The 13,312-nt window shown below is 38.5% G+C and overlaps 1 pseudogene; it reads right to left on the reverse strand.

Annotated features, from left to right (window-relative positions):
* Window positions 1-683: 683 nt before the first annotated feature.
* On the reverse strand, window positions 684-2,452 carry LOC113938426 (annotated as a pseudogene).
* Between the last annotated feature and the right edge of the window lie 10,860 nt (window positions 2,453-13,312).

A 13,312-nucleotide genomic window follows, 5' to 3' on the forward strand; every position in this document is an offset into this window, starting at 1 on the left:
TATTGTTTAAGGACCAGAGAAATTATGGGTGACTATCTTTACAGGAAAACAACCACATTTACCCACTGAAATTATTTGATATTTTTTTAATCTGTAATAATTGCCAGTTTTATTCCCCTGGCTAAGAGATCTAGAGGTAATTCGAGGTTTACATATTTTTTATAATTATTCTATGAAGAATTTAGGTGCCCCCATTACCCTTAGAAGCTGGTTGCAAATTATTTGACTCTTAATTATAAAAATTTAATTCTTTGTGTGTGACATGACATGTATTCATGAAAAAATATATATAAGCAAAAAGAAAAAAGCTCACACCTCACAGAAATAAGCAGTTAAGTTTTTGATATATGTATGTATGTATACACACACCCATGCATACATACAATTTGGGATTTAATCCTACATATGTGAGCTGATACTAAATATACTGCTTTGTAACCTGTTATGTTTTACTTTACAATATAAAATGAATATATTTTCATGCATATATGTGAAACTTTCCAATTAAACAGACCTGTATAATGGGTCAAATACAGAATCCAATGAGATGCTAGTAACAAGGAAATGATCTAAAACAAAATTCTACCAGATGATTAAAAGTCAAACAAAGGTCAAAGATACATCAGAAAATACTAACAGAAAGAAAGCAGGGGCCAGATTTTAATATCAGACAAAAAAAGAATTCAAGGCCTAAATCACACAGGATAAGGGCAGCTGCATGAATGTCTTTGCTTCCAATGCATCATCACAAACTTGTTTCTTACTCTTCCCCAAGCTTTTCCAACTCAGCTACTCCTCTTATCATTTCTTCAGGGTCCAAATGCCTCAAGGGAGTTTCCTCTTTTTTAATTTTTTTTTATTATTAACATATAATGTATTATTTGTTTCAGGGGTACAGGTCTGTGATTCATCAGTCTTACACAATTCACAGCGCTCACCATAGCACATACCCTCCCCAATGTCCATCACCCAGCCACCCCATTCCTCCCACGCCCCACCACTCCAGCAACCCTCAGTTTGTTTCCTATGATTAAGAGTCTCTTATGGTTTGTCTCCCTCTCTGGTTTCATCTTGTTTCATTTTTTCCTCTCTTCCGCTATGATCCTCTGTCTTGTTTCTCAAATTCCACATGTCAGTGAGATATGATAATTGTCTTTCTCCGATTGACTTATTTAGCTTAGTATAGTACCCTCTAGTTCCATCCATGTCGTTGCAGAGGGCAAAATTTCATTTTTTGATGGCTGCATAATATTCCATTGTACATATACACCACACCTTTTTTATGCATTCATCTGTTGACGGACATCTAGGCTCTTTCCATAGTTTGGCTATTGTGGACATTGCTGCTATAAATATTGGGGTGCAGGTGCCCCTTCAGATTACATTTGTATCTTTGGGATAAATACCCAGTAGTGCAATTGCTGGGTTGTAGGGTAGCTCTATTTTCAACCTTTTGAGGTTTCCTCTTTAAACCCCTGGCAAGGTTGGATCAGCCCTCCTCCAAGCTTTCCCTCTGCTCCTGGCTTACGCCTTCCGAAGGTTGAGGATTTCCTTCTCCTCCTGTGGTACATCTTCTGAAGGGGGCTCTGCGTCCACCTTTGGTGTGTTCTGTGGTTTTCCTTCATTTTCTTCACAAGACTTTTTGCTTGTTGAGTACTTCACCGTTATTTCTTTTGAATAAATTAATCCTGAAATGATCGGGGGCACTTTTGTCCTTCTCCAGCAATACAGAGCTGCTATAAGGAAACAGGCCCTGGACTATAAGCTAGTTGATATATTTCTTAAGTCATTTTTAACCTATAGATTATTCCTCCATATTATTTTTCCTCTTGAAAAAAATTTTTTTGTTTATTTAAGGAATCAGTTGTCCTCTAGAGTTTCCCAGAGTCTAGATTTTGCTGATTGCTTCTCCCTGGGTTTTCTAATATGTTCCTCTGTTCCTTTTATTCTCTGAAAATTGGCCATTAAATCTAGATGCTTGATCAGATTCTGGTTTAATTTTTTTTCCCCAAAAATAGAAATGTGTACCTCCATTAGGAGGCATAAAACCTGGTTGTCTCTTTTATTGTGATGTTATTGGATACTGATGATCATTACCTAGATCAGGGGTCTGCAAACTACAGCCTATGGACAAAAATCCAACCAGTGCACCCTGTTTTTATAAATAAAGTTTTACTGAAACACAGTCATGTCTATTTGTTTACATAGTGCCAGTGGCTGCTTCCACACTCCACTACAGACTTGAGTAGTTGCAACAGAGACTAAAGGGCCCACAAAGCCTAAAATATTTGCTATCTGGTCTTTTACAGAAAAAGTTTGCTGACTCATCCATTTTGCAAAAATCGTGATTTTCTAATCTAATTCTACCATTTCTTCTTTTTATTAACTGAAACATTCCTATAAAGAGAAACTTCTTATCAACTACCTGGTTATCATTAGGAACAGGATACATGCTAGATTCTTTCTCTCTACTTACCAGTTTTTAATATAAGGTAGCTTCCTAGTATTCTTCCCAAAGGCAGCCAGTGAGGCATTGAGGGTATTTCTGTGTGTGTGTGTGTGTGTGTGTCTGTGTGGGTGTGGGCGTGGGCGTGGGTGTGGGCGCGCGCGCACGCGTGAGCATTGTTTTAAAGTACCATTATGAACCCATGGATTTAAACACATTCTGTATGATTAAATCAATTGCATTCAAATGCTTAAAATTGTTCCTTCTTTTCTAAGTAGTTTATTTAAATTGTCTCCTGAGTCTTTTTAAAATAATCCACGTATTATTGAGAGTTTTCTTACTATCTGGTCTAACAAGATGTTCCTGGCTAATCCTGCACATTTCTTTCCCCATACATGGAATTATCCATTTCTCCAAGGAGATGTCATCCCTTGGTAAGAAATGGTATTTAGTGAACAGAATCCAGATGCATAGGGGTACACATCGATACTGGGGTAATTATTATTTCCAAGTCTTTTTTGAAAATATGTCTTTTTTTTTTAAAGAAAGAATATTACAGTTTTACACTGATTCCTCTGATTCAAATTCAGGACTATGGGATTTTTACTTTATCTCATTGATCTCACATTTCTTCAAATAAACTACTGTGAAAATGTCAACTTAAAAAAAAAAAACCAAAATAAAAACTCATTTGATTTATTCCATATCAGCACTATCACCAATAATATGATTACCAAAAAGTTTAAGATTTTTTGTGTGTGGTTATTTTTTCTATTGGAGTATGTTCCACTGGGGTTATCCAATCAAATCACTGTTAGAAAGTTAAGCTTATGTTTTTGATGAAAAAGGACATTTTGACATGATCATTTCAAAACAACTGAAATTACTGAAGCATTGTTTTTATTTCCAAGTAATATTTGCAACAGAAACCAGGATCCCCACCCAATCTCTGAACCACACCCCCAGACAGGATTATGGATGGGGTGATGTTCAGAAATGAGGTGTGTCCATTGCATACATTACAAAAAAACAAAAACAAAACTATTTCTTAAGAGGAAATATCATGTTCTTTCATTTTACTTTTTAAAGTACGAATTCCTTAGGAGGAGTCATAATCCAAACTATTACTAGTAATTTACCCTTTCATATTAATGGGCTCTGCTAGGAAGAAGGGAAGAAGTTTCAAGTCACTAACAAGGGAAGGGGAGTCAAAGAAGAATGCAGAGGAAAAGAGAAAGGCATGAAGATCCTTATATTGCAACTCAAAAATATTTCTTTTGGTGCTGAATCACTATATTGTACACCTGAAACTAATATCACACTGTACGTTAACCAACTGGAATTTAAATAAAGACTTAAAAAAAAAAAAAAGGTTTCCTCCACTCCAGCAACCCTCAGTTTGTTTCCTGAGATTAAGAGTCTCTCATTGTTGCTGGAATGGAGGGGGATGGGAGGGATGGGGTGGCTGGGTGATGGACACTGGGGAGACTATGTGCTACGGTGAGCGCTGTGAATAGTGTAAGACTGATGAATCACAGACCTGTACCTCTGAAACAAATAATACATTATATGTTAATTTAAAAAAAAAGAAAAAGAGTAAAAAGCCAAAAAAAAAAAAAAAGTTTCCTTCATCTTACTTTTCCCAAGGGTCACCCATTAGAAGGCAACCAGATAGAGAAATAGGAGCAATTTCATGATAGTCAGCATTCTTAAGCTTCCTTTAAATCACCAAATTGCTTTTGAGAGATGTGATTTCTTTCTTCATAGGTATATTTCTGCTTCCTTCTTTTCTCCACACTTTGTCACCAACTAGACCCCAAGACCTGCCCACCTGCTTGTACTCACCAACCTTTGTCCCACATGTTTCTTTAAGCTCTTCTTTCCAGTTTATCTCTTAACTCAGGCAGATGGAAAGCAAAACCACCCCTCTAGGAATAGTGACTGCCCTGACAAGACCGCCAGCCTGCCCAGAGCACCCAGACCAGTTTGAGTTTAACCCTGACTCACGTCTACAGACAGACAGACCATGGAGTGACCTCTAGAACGACCAACAACTACCTTTACTTCATTATAATACTAAAATCTATGTCCAAGGAGGAGTATAAGCCTCATTTACATAACACACAATGTGTGTATAGGTATGTTTCCTTAAGGCGCGTGCACAACCTTATGCCTGCCTCTACATCCAATGACAAGGTTTCCCTATCCAAATATTCATCCTGAACCTAAATAAAAGGAACCCATCTGCCCTTGCTCTGGGAGTCACAGTTTTGGGAGCCATTTCCCTTGATCTCCTTATTTGCTGCAAATAGAAGTTTTCTTTGTGTGACAACTCAAGCTGGTATGGTTTCTGACTCACCAAAAAGCGAACTCATGTTCGTTTCGTTACACCTTCCCCTGCCTCCCGCTCTTCCCCTCTATGCCTTGAGCCAGGGATTGCCGAACTATAACCAACAGCCAAACCCAACTGCCACCATTTTTTGTAAATAAAGTTTCATTAGAACATAGCCAGGCCCATTTGTTTATATCTTGTCTATGGAGGCTTTCACACTCTAATGGCATAAATGAACAGCCCAGAAAGAGACTGTATAGACCACAAAAACTAAAATATTTATTATTTGGCTCTTTACAGGAAAAGTCTGCCAACATCTGTTCTAAACTATGGGATGACACTAACTTCAACTTTTTTGGGATATGGCTCAGCCTTTCTGAGCTTGAAAGATCACTAAGCATTAAATTAAACTTGCCAGTGAAAATAAGCTTACTACCTAAACAGGACAGAATACAGATTCTAGAAAATGAACTAAATTCAGATTCAAGAGCAATGCTTGCTGAGAGTGATCTGAAGTCACAGATTCAGCCTGAAATTTTTTGAGAATTCTGAAATGAGCTATAAATTTTTCTTTTAGGCATAATACAACCAGAAATACTAATGTTTCAAATAAGGATAATGAGGACTACTATCATTGCATACTTTTTATGTGCTAGGCAAGGCACCATGCTATGCACTTTACAGGTCATGGATTACCTAATTCTTATATCAACCCTAGGAGGTGGGCACTATGATTGCCCATATTTTACAACTGAGAAAGTAGACTTAGAAAGAATAAGAGACTTGCCCAGAGACTCACACAGCCGGAAAGCAATGGAACTGAAATGCAAACCCAAGCCTTCTCAGATAAAGCCCATGCTTTGAAACAACAAAGCAATGCTACTCTTAAGCCAGAACATTAGAGTTTACCATAGTCTCAAATCTAAAATTTGAAGTTCTCCTGAGAAAGGGCTGACTTTTCTTGCTCGGGGCTGCGAGTGCCTAGAGAGAAAATGGTTTTGAACAATATGGGAAGGTGAGCAATGTGTCACTAAAACTGTGAAGTTATTTTATTAAAGAGATTTCTGGTGAAATATGGCATCCTGACCACAAACATTTAGCCTTTCTTCTTCCTAAGTCCCCATTAAAATAATGATAAGGGAATAAAAATGATGTAAGTCCTCAGGACAAGAAAGCTGGAGAGGAGATACCAGCAGATAAGAAATTTCATACATTTTTAGAACGAAAATATATCAAGGAGAAGTGGTGACCAATCTAGTTGAGTGGGTAAGGTTAGAACCAGAAATCCTTGCAAAGGGAACTACCACAATAGGAAGAGAGTGATGATCCCTTACAGAATCCTTAAGAGGCCCAGGAATTAACAGTGCTGGGTATTGTGTAAGGCTGAGGTGAGGCTCAAGTCTAAATAGAAATTTCAGGGATGGGGGGAGCAGTAAAAGTATGCACATAAATTAGTTGCCTACTTAAATCTCTTTCCTCACACCACATAATCCCCAGGCAAAAAGACTGTAAGTGTGTCCTTCTGAAAGGAATAAACTAGAGAGATTCCAGCCATAGTGAAGGGACAGGCAGGATGAGGAAGTAAAAATTAGAGAATTAAGGAAGTTTTGTGAGCCTGTTAACTAGCCTACTTTTCTTCTCCTGTCTCAAGACTCCTAAAGCAAACAAAATATATGCCCCACCCTCAGAGTTCTTGCTGTCAGATTGTTTGCTGGAAATGGGGAATAGTTCTAGACATCCATGGGCTGATATGTGGGCATTCTCCAAAGAAAATGCTACTGTCTATACCATGACATTACAGTGAAGCTCACCTGTTAACAGGCTAACAAAACTCTCAACCCATTCCTAAATGAGAATGGACATTCACAGATTACCAGATTTGAGGAAAGTCTCCATAATAAAAGAGAGAACAACCAACAGAGTGAAAGAGACCTAGATGAAACACAGATAATGTAGGAATAAAACAAAGTTTCACAAACTATAACTAATATCCTCAGGGAGAAAAGAAGATAACACACATCCATAAAACAACAATTGGATGCTATAGAGGAGGAACAATCAGAGAAAAACAAGAGTTCTTGGAAACGAAATTATGATAAACCCATTTTAAAAAAATCAGGACAAGATTTGGAAGATAAAATCATGCAAACTAAAAAAAAAAAAAAAGAGTAATGGCAAATAAACATCTAATTTATAAGGTTTCCATAAAAAGAAAACAAAAAAATAGTGAGATGGAAATGATCAAATATAAAATACAATAAAATTTCTCTAGAATTATGACTCTTTTGATGGCCCCATATTCTTGGAACCCCAGGTGAACATGGAATACTGAGGAAAAACATCATTTTTAAAAGATTCATACCAAGGCACATCATTATGAAATTTCAGAATAAGAGTAAAGTGAAAACTCTTAAAAAAGATTCCCCTCAGAAAATCTAGGTCACGTGCAAAATCCAGGTCACATGAATCAGAATGATGTGGGACTTCTCACCAGCAATAAAATGCTAGATGACAAGGGAATAATTCCTTTAAAATTTTTAATGAGGGGGCACCTGGGTGGCTCAGCTGGTTGGGCATCTGACTCTTGAGTCTTGATTTCGGCTTGGGTTGTGATCTTGGGGTCGTGGGATCAAGCCTTGCATTGGGGCTCCGTGCTCAGTAGGGAATCTGCTCGAGAGTCTCTCCCTCTCCCTCTGCCCCTCCCCCTGCTCATGCATGCTCTAAAATAAGTAAATAAATCTTCAAAAAAATTCTTAGTGAGAAGTGATTTCCAACCCAAAATTCTTTACACAGCCAAACTAAAAATTAGTTCAAGGTAAGAGCAGGGAAGACTACTATGAAAGACTCAGCTATAACTTCCCTGCATCCTTTAGCTCCCTTATACACCTTCTTAGGAAGCTGCTGAAATAGTACCCCACTGATGAAAAGGAATAAACTAAGAAGGAAAAACATTTAAGTAGAGAATGGCAAAGAAAAGTCTCCATGGTGGCAGCTGTGCAGAAGGTCTTCAGTTTAAATTTAAACATTTGGGGAACACAAATAATTGTGTATAACAGACCAACAGGGAAAAATTAAGAGAAGATTCAGTGGTAATTTTAAATGCTTTTCACCAAATATTTTTAGCTCTCCACCTTTCAGGCCCATTGTAGAATTGCTCTTCAAGGGCATCTTGTGATTGGTGGAGCCATGTGAGTAGTTCTGGCCAACAAATTGTAAGCAAAAGTGATGTGCATCACATCTGGGCCAGAGCATTTAAATGCTGGTTTGTTGCCCTCCATAGTACTTTTCTTTCTGGCATGAAGACTGACTAGGTTCAAGATGGTGTCTGCCCCAAAAGCCGAGGACCCTTAGGGACTCCAATGAGTAGAGTCCCTCTCTCACCCCATTTGTTAACCCATAACTGACATACAACATGGGCAAGAAATAAATCTCTCTTGTTTTGAGCCAACAAGATCTTGGGGTTGTTACCCAACAAAATGTAGCCCATACTGACAAGTATATAGAAATCCATATATGTGTAAAAGTAGGGCAATTATTAGAACCAGAGTATACTACTAATTCTATACTGATAATATTTGTATCATTGTGATAATGGAAAGTCTGTTAGTTTAATTCGAATTTTTGATATGACCATATTGAGAGGTTGGACAAAGAGGAAGTAAGGGTGGTAGTTTAAGAGAGTTCAATCATTATCATAAAAAGAGCCAACATAAAATGTCTAAAGTTGGTAAATGAAAAAATAGTAAAAAACATTATTTTAGCAATATGTAGATAAACACCAGAAGAAACAGCTTAGAGTACAGAGATTTCTGTAGAGGAACGGAAGTGAGAATGGGAGCAACAGACTGCTCTTTCTCTTATATGTTAGCTAATACCATTTGATTTTAACTATGTGCATATATCACTTAGGTCAAAATTAATTTTAATAGTGATTCTAAGCACTTAGTTTTATTTGATATTTCTATCTTAAAGGAGTTGAGCATTAGATTAGGTCCCCCCATATTTCACTGAACTCATGCCAGGAAGGCAAAATTGTATAAACCTTTTCCTATCCTATCTCTTGAGCCTTCTCCTGGACTTCCTTGATGTTCCCAAGGTCCAGGGAATTGAGGGGAGCAGGGTCATATGTCAAACCTGAGCAAAGATGTCTGGGTTCCCCTAGGAAGGAAACAGGATCATCGAGTCTAACTCATCTAAAAAATAAACCCCTTGTAGAGCCAAACCTGGGACAGCTGCTGGGGAGAAGCTGGAAGAAGCCACATACTTTTCTGAATGAATTATAATTCCTGGCGACACATTAAGCCCTGGTCTTCTGAAATTAACTCCTGGTCTGAGAGTTCCATCTTTGTTCATAAGTTTACCCATACGTAAATATAAGGTCAGTCAAGACAGAGTTTCAAAACGACCTACGCTTTCAGTAGGCCTCATCTCCAGTGAGATAAAACTCCAAGATCCAACATTTCAAAGTAGCCTGCAAGGCTGCAAGACCTTCCAACCCTCCCAAGCTGCTCTCTGGGCTGGACAGAGTCTCTGGAAAAGAAGAGTAGCTTACCCATATAAGTGAAAATGTCAAGGCTCAACAAGCCATTCAAATAAATGGCTGGAAGCATTCCAAGAATTATAGATTGTCAGGATGGATGTTATTATTTCTTCAGTAATGACTAAAAAAGAAATAATAGCCTTGCTACAGACTAGGAACTGTTCTAAGCACTTTATGCATAATCTCATGTGGTTGGTATTATTATGATCATCATTTTACAAATAAGGAAACTGAGGCACAAAGAGGTTAAATACCTTGCTCAAGATTGCAAACTAGTAAGTTACACAGATGTAATTCAAATCTATCTACGTCACTGGACTTGGGGTCTAAAGTGAATCACTGGTAATATTTGGAGGAAGAATAATTTTCCAAAATTCCATATCAAAGTTCTGCACCAAACAGAGTGGGGGCTGCTTTTCAAAGATGCTATTGCTACTCACAATTCCACAAAGCGTGGAAGTATGTGAAACAATCATTCCCCCGACTGCATAGGTCTACTATTTATATGAAGCTATTTAACTTAATTACAAATAATTTAGGCTACAGATGGGAGCAAAGCAACATTAAGGATCTTGATTTTGAAACTGTTCTAAAATAGCTTTTAAAATCTAGGAGGCAAATTGTCTTTCCAAATGGAAATGAATGTGTGACACAGTGAAGTCTTAAAATTATTAGCATTTTTTCCTGAGCGCCCATCTATTTTCTTTGTCATTTACAGGATGTATCGTCTTTAATTTCAGCTCCGTGATCAAAGAGATGCAACTTGAGAAGCTCACTATTAAAATCAATGGCACACGTGGCAAAGGGCATAGCAGTGATGTAATGGCTGCTTCTCACCTACAACAAGGGGAGACAAGACTCTTCGTGATTTCAGGCAGAGATCCCAGTCCAATCTCTAAAGGAAGAATGTGGACATCAGTCACTCCCTCTCCCTGTCCCTGTCCCCCTCTCAATCTCTCTCTCTCTCTCTCTCTCTCTCTCTCACACACACACACACACACACACACACACACACACACACACACACACACTACCCCTGCATGCAGTGCAAGAGAGGCTCAGCCTCACCCAGCCCATTCCACCGTACCTGTGAGGGCTCCACTGCTGAATGCAGTGCCAGGAAACATGTTTTTAGGAATTCAAAGTATCACGTTTCATAATTTGATTTAAATCAATTATCCCATCCCTCCCTGGAACAGGCACAAGCTCCAAAAATACAAAATGTAAATGGAACCAGCTGCAGCAAAAGCCTTTTGCCAGCATGGATTTCAGTCAATGTAATCAGCCTCCTTTTCGAAGTACATTATTGTTGAGACCCAGAGATTTGGTGAAACACTTCCAGTGTCCTGGGAGGGACCAGGAAGGTGACCAATTACAGGAGGGGAGAAATAGAAGGAGCTAATCTTCTCCATCCTAGCTTGCCTTTGCCCCAAACTCTTATGAAGAATTAATTCACTCCTCTGGGGCATACTAGGAAACTGAGGTTGTTACTGGCAGCCTTCAAACACTATCCTTAATTTATGGATATTTACTAAACCACATAATCATCCTGAGTTATCCCATTACAGGGCTCAGCGAGCTGAGGTCTGCAGCCCTGGGTGTGAAGATCAATTGTGAGAGGTTTTGCAAATGTGTGTGCGGGCTTATTAAAGAGAGCATGAGTGTACAATTATTTAGGCTCCCAACATGCTGCCCAACAAATGGATCCCATGCGTAGGGCTTGGCATCCTTCCATTGAAATCCTTCCCCTTAATTGATTTAAAATGATAATTCAATTAAAATAATTATTCTAATCAAACTTCATATCTTTTTGGCAGGTTCTATGCGGGCCTCTGCCCTCAATGTTATTTTAGTATTTTCTTTATTTGTTTTCTCACTGCGCTGACTTTGGCTCTCTGAATCTTTGGAAAATTTTACGTCATTGGGTAGTCACTGCACCTCTCTGGAGCTTTCCACTCAAACCACAGGAAAGGAGGGAAGGAAATATCCTAGGAAGATGCTGTGACTTTGAATTTTGAACAAATGGGGGCCAAGAAACAACTGAAAATAATGTATGGACACCTCACCCACCTGTTCTCCTAAGATGCAGACTTTAGAATGGCTGGCCAGCTTGTGAAAGCTGTAAAGGGAGGGTAAGTGGTAGCCCCGTCTCTCTTATTCTTGTCTTTTTTTTTTTTTTCATTTACTCATTAGTCTTTCAGTGGCCGTTGCACTCTTGAAATGTCTAACAGTTGTATCAGATCTCAGGAATTCTTCTAGTTTTTGAAATATAATCATAAAAGTTCTCTCATTTCTCCTACATAACTATGTCAGAAACTAGGTAGAACAGATCATCTTAGGCCCATTTTAAAGATGAGGAAAAAACCAACACAGAAGGGTAGGTAGCTATACCAATAACACACAGTTAATACTGGAAGGGCTGTCACTTTCTAATTAGAAAACCACACAGCAATGCAAGTGAAAAACATACTATGTCTGTACTGTAATTCCTCAGCATTGATGCAATTTGCAAGGATAGTATGATTTGTGTAACAGTCAATTTTTGCTTTAAAAAATGTTTCTGCCTGTCCTAAAAAAAAAAAGACTCCAGGTGCACTTTTGCCTGAGGGATGCCATCCTCTCAACCTAAATCACTAATGGCTGGAAATCCAGCTGTGGCCTCTTTCACTTTTCAGCCATGCTAATGAGCATGCAGAAGAGATCTGCAACAGAAGAGACAGGCCTCTTTCTCATGCTACTCTAAGTTGAACATTGGATCAGGAGTTGAGAGACTTGATTCAACAGCACTGCCACTGATTAGCTATATAACTTGGGAAAATCCTTTTTATCTCTCTGAGCTTCAGAGTACCCACTACACCTTTGGATTCTAGTAACTGTTTTTAGCCAAAAGAGCCTCCGTTTTTGAGATTCCAATATTATCCCACTTGAAACTGTCTCTAAGGGGGAAAAAAATGGGCTTCAACAACAACAAGAGGTCAGTCTTCATATCTTCCAGCAGAAATTTTACCCTCTTGATCTAAGGGAACTCCTGTTTATCAGCATATTATGAGTATACCTTTTTTAAAAAAATAACTTTGCAGTACCTTTGATGATGCTTTGATGGAATGTACATTTTGCTTTCATACTGATGACAAAATAGAGGCCTGGAGAGATGTCTTGAGCATCTCATTATGCACCTGTAGAGGCAAGACAGAGCCTAAAAATCAGGAAAAGGGAGGAGTCATGCCCATGGAGCCTGAGTGGGAAAGCTAAGAAGCCTGAGCAAGGGCTCAGACTCTGGGTCCCAGACCTCTGACCACTGGTTATGGTGCTTCTCTGCAAATTCTGCTCTGAGTAGAGGCTGTCTCAGAATTTACATTAAAAGCCATATGGAAAAACCAAAGGAAGGAAAGGGGCTGTGGGAAATGGCATTAAAACATCATTCAAAAAGAAACTAGGTCAGACAGAAAGTTTCTTCCAAACTTGTTCTTTTCCAAATTACTTCTATGTAGAATTACCCATTTTAAGTGAGCGAGCTTCCAGAGGGGACCCCTTTGTACATGTATTTTGTCCATCACAAGTGTATGAGGGTAACAAATTGAAAGCAAATTATATTTATATGTATATGAAAACAATTTTTATGGACACATATATGACCCAGCCCAAATTACAGTTTTTCTTTTACTCCTTTTTCCCTTTTGGAGAGAGAGTGAGGTAAGGGAAGGGGCAGAGGGAGCAGGAGAAAGTCAAGCCGACTCTGAGTGAGCAGACCAACATGGGGCCCAATCCCATGACCCAAGCCAAAACCAAGAGTCAGATGCCCAGTCAACTGCACCAGCTGGGCAACCCTTCTTTTACTCCCTTTAAATGTCATTTTAAATGTCCAGAAAGATGAAAAGTAACAAACAAAAAGAAAAATTCCTTAAAAAAGTAACTGAACTAAATCATCTCCTAAGGCCATTTTTATGCAAAAAGCCTATTCAATAATTGGTTTCTACTGTAGGAAAACATTTGA

The sequence above is a fragment of the Zalophus californianus genome, chromosome 8, assembly GCF_009762305.2.
Source record: "Zalophus californianus isolate mZalCal1 chromosome 8, mZalCal1.pri.v2, whole genome shotgun sequence".
Taxonomy (NCBI): Eukaryota; Metazoa; Chordata; class Mammalia; order Carnivora; family Otariidae; genus Zalophus; species Zalophus californianus.